Genomic DNA, 8,634 nt, shown 5'->3' with positions numbered 1-8,634 from the left:
ATGGACGCCATGAAGGGTGCGGAATTGGTGGGCGAATTTAAAAAATTTTCCTACCTTCTTCCAACTAGGAATCATATTCCCTAAATTTAGAATACATTATTCAAGGATTTTACTTGAACCATAATCAAACCAGATCTGAACCAAAAGGAAATAGGAAGGATTATACCTGATCCGGAGAAACAATATCTCCCAAAGTTGGTGTTCACACCCAAAGAAGAAACCAAGATCCGCTCCTACTGAAGATGACACAGCTGTGGATGGAACGGAACCAGCAGGGTGCGTCCTACACACTGGATTCTTCACAAGAATCCTCTGGAAACCTTGAACACCGAATCCTAATGTCTTTTTGCAAGACTGTTGTCAAGAACTAATTTCTTGACTTCCTATTGCTGTAAAGATCCAATCTTCCAATAGGGAGTGGTGGCGGCTGAAGGAGGAGAAGTCCAAGGACGAAGAGGGCAGAACAGTCTCTTCTCTCTGAAGTCTGTTAGAGATCTAATCTTAATTCGTAGGATGTGTTTCTTTTCTTGCTCAAACCCCTAGCTTGAAATCTGATATTTCTGCTAGGGTTTTCTCCTCTTTCTCCTTGATTAAGAAACCTCCCAAAATTTTGGGAGTTATCCCAATCCAAATCAGTATTTGGATAGGGGTTAATCTTAATCCTATCTATAGATTAAGTTAATTAACTCTTGATCTTATCAGGAGGTTACCAGATTCAAATCTAATTTGAATTTGGTCTCTTAGAGTGGATAAGGCTAAAGGCCCAATCCTTTTACTAACTTTAATCTCAAATTCGCTCCAAGGATGGGTGATCATATCAGCCCAGTTCAAAATGGGCTTTTGGCCCATTAAGTGTTCAGTGTTTAACTAGTTTCCAATCTGCTACCTAGTTGGGCTTCTTTGTATGGCATGGGACCCAAGCATTGATCTACACACCAGCCACATGGGTTATGCCCAGCCTTTATTACAAGGCCCAGCCGAATTCAGTAAAAGACTCAACGACACCCTTGAGCCCATCACATGGACCCTATGGGCCCAACACTTACATTAAGTGGTCCCTGATCAAGCCATATTATAATAACCCAGGGACTGTGGGCAGGTGCAAGATTAGCCCATCAGTTATTATCCTAAATGGTCTTACACTTAACCTCTCAGCCCTTAATGATCAAGCACTACCTGACAAGAGAAGACCTCTCTCTCAGCTGTAAGGAACAGTGCCACACTCTCTACTCACATGGATCCTGGGAATTAAAACCTTTTGCAAATCTTTTGAAACCATACATATATATATATATATATATTAATTTTGCAAAAACAAAATTCCAACGATTGAAATCAACTACCGGCAGTTTGGTTTCCATCAAAGAGAGTGAATTTCCGATCATTACCATTGTCCGACAAAGGGGCTGATCCTGTCACTATGACCACTCACTCAGATGAATTCTCAGACTGCCCCAACATGTCCAAGTTTTGACCCCCACTAAGGATCTCACTGATTGACACATCAAAGACAGCCCGATCCGACACCTAGTGATGTGTCATAATCGAGTATTGGGTTCAGGTGTAACTTTCCAGTTTTGCCCATCTGTCTCCAAGGTCTAGGGCAATACTGGAAATCTGGTCTAGGTCAAGGGTTCAAGCAATCCCATACTGCATGTGCCTTGGGTCTTACTCTGATGGCTGAAACAAGCCATCCCAACACTTGGTGGCACATCAGTATCAGCCTTGGCAGGATAAATCTCCCCAGAATTATCCAATGGTTGTGAACATTTAAAACTAACACAAGTTTCTATAAGTGTCCAATTTTAGGGTCTTACACAGAATTATACAAAACAACATGAATCAAGCATGCACTTTAATTTATTTCTACTAAATAACAAAAGTACATCAAATCCGATTGAAGCTAAGGGCATACAAGACTATCTAACAACTCCCACTTGCACTTAGGTCTAATCTGGTACAAGCCGGAGTCCCATACTTTTCACGTGTTTTTCAAACACCTTCTGTGTTAGTGGCTTAGTCAATGGGTCTGCCACATTATCTGCTGATGCTACCTTCTGAATTAGGACGTCCCCTCTACCAATGATCTCCCACAGTACATGGTACTTCCTCTCAATGTGCTTTGACTTCGAGTGGGCCCGAGGCTCTTTAGCCTGGGCATTCGCTCCATTGTTGTCACACAACAACGGGATGGGTGATGTGCTAGACGGAATCACTCCCAATTCGTGTATGAATTTCTTCATCAACACGGCTTCCTTGGCAGCTTCACTTGCGGCAATGTACTCAGCCTCAGTTGTGAGTCTGTAGAGGACCCCTGTTTGCTGCTTTTCCAACAAACATCACACGATCCTATCGTGAAAACATACCCAGATGTAGACTTTCTATCATCTAGATCCGATTGGAAATCGGCATCGGTATACCCCAGAACTTGTAGTGAACTACCATCCAATGCCAGACAAAACTCTTTTGTCCTTCGAAGGTATTTAAGTATGTTCTTCACAGCAGTCCAATGCTCCTACCCAGGGTTAGCCTGGTATCTGCTTACCACACTCACCGCCTAAGCTATGTCCGGGCGAGTGCACAGCATGGCATACATGATGCTCCCTACGGCTGAGGCATAGGGAACGTCTCTCATGCCCTCAATCTTCTCAGAAGTCTTGGGAGACATCTTCTTGGAGATAGTTACTCCATGTCTGAAAGGAACATTTCCTTTCTTAGAGTTTTCCATGTTGTACCTTTTGACAATTTTGTCAATGTAAGCAGCCTAGGATAATCCAATTTTCTGCTTCGATCTATCTCTATAGAGTCGAAAACCCAATATATATGAAGCTTCTCCAAGATCTTTCATGGAGAATTGCTATGATAGCTATACCTTGATCGAAGTCAACATTCCTACATCATTCCCAATGAGTATGATATTGTCCACGTACAATACCAAAAAGGCAATCTTATCCCCACTAGACTTCCTGTAAACACAGGGCTCATCTGGATTCTGCTCAAAGTCAAACGTTTTGATGGCAGAATCAAAACGGATGTTCCAACTCCTAGAAGCCTGCTTAAGTCCATATATGGATCTGTTGAGTTTACATACCATGTGTTCCTGACCAGCAGCAATGAAGCCTTGCGGCTGCTGCATGTAGATATCTTCACTAAGATCTCCATTCCAGAATGCGGTTTTGGCATCCATTTGCCAAATCTCGTAGTTATGGTATGCTGCTACAACTAGCAGGATCCTAATGCATTTAAGCATGGCCACGAGCGAAAAGGTTTCCTCATAATCGATGCCTTCTTTCTGAGTATACCCTTTCGCCACCAAGCGAGCTTTGTAGGTCTCAATCCTGCCATCGATGCCCTTTTTCCTCTTGTAGATCCATTTCCAACCAATTGGTTTTACCCCAGAGGGCGGATCTACTAGATTCCAGACTTCATTGGTCTCCATCGAGTCCATCTCAGCTCTCATGGCCTCCACCCACTTCTGGGAATCTATTTCTAACATAGCTTCCACGTAAGTCACGGGATCCTCTTCACTAGTCAAGGCTTAGGGGACCACATACATCAGTATGTATTAGGTCAAGTGTGCCTCCAGATCTTTTAGGCTTACCGTCAAATGGCTGTTTAGTCATCTTACCTTGAAGGCAAGGCTCACAAGTGGGACGATTTTCTACGGTTAGAAAATCCAAAGGACCATCCTTTACCAGTCTTGTGATTCGATCAACACCGATATGGCCAAGTCGGTAATGCCAGAGTTACGTGGGATTAACTGTATCATGATTCCTTTTCTTGGGATTTTCGACCGACGTAGTTTCGGTTAGGTTAGTTTCTAGAGAAGGATGTAGAACATAGAGACCATTCTCCAGTTCGCCCCATGCGATGAATTTGTTGTTCCGTTTAACAGTAATCATATTATTAAAATAAACAGTATATCCATCAACACATAGTTTGGAAACAAAAATTAAATTTTTTCTCAAGTTTTGTAAATAAAGATAGTCTTTAAGTACAAGGACTCCTTCTCTAAAAACTAATTCTATGGTGTCACTTCGCCATCACTCAATCTTCTGCTAACTTTGAACCCCTGCAGTGAGTTACACGCATGAGTTGAAGCCGCGGAGTCAACACACCAGGACATAGAAGTAACTATATTAGTTTCTAGGACACAAGTTTCGATGTTACATTTCTTAGATTCCAGGTAGGCAGGATAGTTCCTCTTCTAGTGGCCGGTCTGTTTGCAAAAGTGACAGACATCAGATGCCTTGTTCTTCTTCTACTTCTTGGGTTTGGCAACTTTCTTCTAGGGCTTCTTTGCCATTCTCTTTTTCTTGCTCGATTTGTTAGCTTCAGCAGGCATAACCACAGGCTCATCCTTCTTTAAAAGATCCCCGGCCCTTTGCAACATATTGCTGAGTTCCTGGACGCTGACAACAGGCTCATCCTTCAGATTGGCCGAATTAATCTACAGCTTGGAATTCCAAGAATTCAGATCTACTATTCAAGAACTGAATTGAGTGCAAGGTTAGAAATAACTTGCACAATTCAGTTGGTGATCAATTCAGATTTGAATTGATGCCTTAGAAGTGTTTGAAGAAATGCATGCATGGGGATTAGATTCTTGTGATGTGTGGCTCATTGTGACACTAGCAAGTGCACTAGCCGTTCAAGTAATAAAGTAGTGAGTGAAGTATCGTTCCCACGAGGATTTAGGAAACAATTACCAATACTAAATTGAACATTTCTTATCTGATCAACAAATAAATCAAAACTCTAATGAAAGCTAAGAAATCCTAAATTAAAATCTATCTAAATCATTGGTCCAATTGCCTTCAATTCAGGTTAGAAGAGTAAGCAGTAAATGTCAATCTCAGAATTCAGCAATCTATCAATTTGGATCATTCGAATGAATCATGATTGAGCCTTGGTTTGGTGAAACCCCAAGGTCATGAACAGCCTCTCTCAAGTGCATGTTCATCCTATGCATGAGTGACGGTTCTTCTATCTCTAGCAAGAATCTAATCCTCATGCATGCATTTCTTCAAACACTTCTAAGGCATCAATTCAAATCTGAATTGATCACCAACTGAATTGTGCAAGTTATCTCTAACCTTGCACTCAATTCAGTTCTTGAATAGTAGATCTGAATTCCTAGAGTCTCTCTCAAGCACTCTAGGAATTCCAAGCTGTAGATTAATTCGCCCAATCTGAAAATTGCAGATCTGAATTCTCTTTCAAGCAATTCAGATCTTGCAATCTCAGATCTGAGAATTCAGATCTGAGTTTTGAAGGTTAGTTGGCCGAATTAATCTACAATCACACCCTTATTCAAGAAACTTCAAATACAATGCATGACCATTTGAATGAATCAAAAAGAATTAGATTGCTGAACTGAAATTTTACAAGCTGAAATACATCAAGGAAGAATGGAAACAAGGAGAAAGAAGAAAGAACATATAACTAAGAAACTGAATTCAAATCAAAAGAGAATGAAACTACAAATGATTTATTACAAAAAATCTTTGAATCACAAACCCTCAATTTGAACTCACCTTCTCTTCTAGCTTGCTTGTCTTGAACTTCCTTTAGCCCTTCTTCTTCTTCTTCCTTGCGCCTAGCCTTCTTCTCTTCTCTCAAGGTGGCCGAACCTCTAAGAGTGGGAGAGCCTTCCTCTCAAGCAATTGAACAACTTTCTCCCCTCCTAGAGGCCTCCTTATATAGTTTTTCAAGGGGGCTCTTGCCCCTTCTTGAAGCCTCTATAATGGGGTGTATTACACCCCTCATGAACCTTCTAGAGTGCTCCCTCCTTCTCTTCAAGAAACTCCTAGAAGTTGCCGCCCCTAGCTCCCTTTGGGCTGCAATTTGGGCTACAACTTAGCTTGCTTTTGAGCTCATGTGGGCTACACTCTAGGCTGTTATTTGGGCTAAAAATGGGCCTTCCTTGCTGGGCCGAATTCTCCTCATAGCTAGGCTTCTTCCCTTGGATTTTCCAAAGAGTTTCACTTGCTCTTCTTGGGCCGAATGAAATTCTCTTGCTCTCATGGCTGGGCCGGGCTGAACTTGATAAATTTTTGGGTTTTCTTTTCTTGCTTTTGCCTTCTTTTTGTTGATTTGGCTCCCCCTGAAATCTTTCTTGCAATCAAGCTAAAATACGGCAAAAATTTAATTAAACCATTATAAAATTTCATGCAAAAACCTCATAAAATATAGATAAATTGTAAGTTCATCAAATACCCCCACACTTAAGCTTTTGCTTGTCCTCAAGCAAAGACATCAGCCATAAACTTAACATTCCCCCCTTCTGTTCTCACCATTTACCTGGTGAACTTTTTAAGATAGAAATGCATTGAGTAGTCGGGGAACTTTTGTAAGTGCTTAACTCTTATTCTTGTAAATTACCATTTAAGATATGTATCAGATCCGAGGAAAGGAGAATATGAATTTCATCATAGTCTAGCCTTCACTCCTAATTCATATATAAATCAGCTCTTTAATTGTCAAGGTTAATAATCAAATTTCACTGAGTTTCACATCTGTAACTAAATCTCAATGAGAGTTCAACTTTAGAGTGCCCCTTTGAACCTCGATTGTCACCACAATTACTTATTTCTAAGGGTGAGTGCATTTTATGCTCCATCTCACCTTTTTTTTTTTTCTTTTTTTTCTTTTCGGTGTGAGTGCATTTTATGCTCCATCTCACACTTTTCTCTCTTTTTTTTTTTTTTTTTTTTTTTTTTTTTTTCTTTTTTTTTTTTTGGTGTGAGTGCATCTTATGCTCCATCTCACACTGGTCACTTGTTTGAGGTAGGTAAATAGGACTCATGTTCTAAGCTGCTAGTTTTACTATTCAGCTCAGAATAGCGGAGTCAATTTGGGCTTTTGTCCTTCTTTGCAATTATTGAACCTCAAGAATTAGCACTTCAGATGTGCACTAGCTCTCTTGACCATTAACAATGAAATCAAGGGCTTCCATACACATGAAGGAAGTTAGGGCTAGTCATGCTGAAAGGCATATTCAGCTCCCCTTTTCTCCTGCATAAATCAAATTGGGTCATTTACAAGAATAAAAACTTAACAAGTACATCAGTCTCCCTCAACTCATTGAATTCCTTCTTAAAAAAAATCATCAAATAAATAGTAATGAACTTGAGGGGTTCCAGTCTTTTTTTTTTTTTTTTTGTGATGTCATTGCTTGCATATGTGTGTTGGGGTGCATGAGGTGCATGGTTTCAACCCCCATACCCTAGCCTCGGGCTCACTCCCCCACACTTGAGATGAACATTGTCCTCAATGTTCGTAGTGTTAGGGAGTCACACTTGCTAGAGCAAACTGAAGAAAAGAAAATGATGAACTGAGTCCTTAAAGAATTGGAATTTTGAGAAAAAGATCTTTATTTTACTAACTAATATTCTAAAAAGATAAATGACAAAAAGATTCCTTAACTTGTTCATGAGCAAGCATAAGAGATTATTGGTTATCTAGATAAATAGTGGATGGAGGGGGTACAGTACTGCCCATTAAATATGGTTTCAGGCGCTGACCATTTACTTTAAACGTGCCCTGAACTGGGTGGGTGAGTTCTATAGCCCCATGGGGAAAAACCTGTGAAATGGTAAAGGGTCCAGACCACCTGGATCTCAGCTTACCTGGAAACAAGCGGAGACGGGAATTATATAACAATACCTGTTGGCCCACATAAAAGTCCCGTCTCAACAAGTTCTTATCATGCCAGTTTTTTATTCTTTCTTTATAAACTTTGGCATTCTCATAGGTGGTAAGTCTGAATTCATCCAATTCATTCAATTGCAACCGCCTTTTAGCCCCTGTGGCCTGAATGTCAAAATTTAAGAATTTAAGAGCCCAATAGGCCTTGTGTTCCAATTCAACTGGTAAATGGCATGCTTTACCAAAGACCAATCTGTAGGGGGACATGCCAATAGGTGTCTTAAATGCAGTTCTGTATGCCCATAATGCATCATCTAATTTGATGGACCAATCTTTTCTGGTGGATGCTACAGTCTTTTCCAGAATTCTTTTGAGTTCCCTGTTAGCCAACTCCACTTGGCCACTGGTTTGAGGGTGATAAGGGGTAGCTAATTTATGTGTAATTCCATATTTCTGCATTAACCTCTCAAATTGGCTATTGCAGAAGTGAGTTCCCCTATCACTAATTATAGCTCGCGGAGTGCCAAATCGGGAGAATAGCTTCTTTAGGAAGTGTACTACCCTTCTTGAGTCATTTGTGGGTAAAGCCATGGCTTCTACCCATTTGGATACATAGTCAAGTGCAACGAGGATGTACTTATTCCCAAAAGAATTCGGGAAAGGTCCCATGAAATCTATACCCCAAACATCAAAGATTTCACAGATTAAAATATTGGAAAGGGGCATTTCATTCCGTCGGGAAATGTTTCCCGATCTTTGGCATTTGTCACATGTGGACACATACCGATGGGCATCTTTGAAGAGTGTGGGCCAATAAAAACCTGATTGCAAAACCTTGGCTGCCGTGCGACTAGCTCCAAAATGACCTCCTGCTTCTTTATCATGGCAAAATTGGAGTACCGACTCCATCTCCTCCTCGGGGACACATCTCCTTATGATCTGATCTGCACACAATTTATACAAAAAGGGTTCCTCCCACAGATA

This window comes from Nelumbo lutea, chromosome 5 (assembly GCF_056320005.1).
Source record: "Nelumbo lutea isolate HS-2025 chromosome 5, American lotus-T2T, whole genome shotgun sequence".
NCBI classification, from domain to species: Eukaryota; Viridiplantae; Streptophyta; class Magnoliopsida; order Proteales; family Nelumbonaceae; genus Nelumbo; species Nelumbo lutea.
This window is presented reverse-complemented; position numbering follows the sequence as displayed.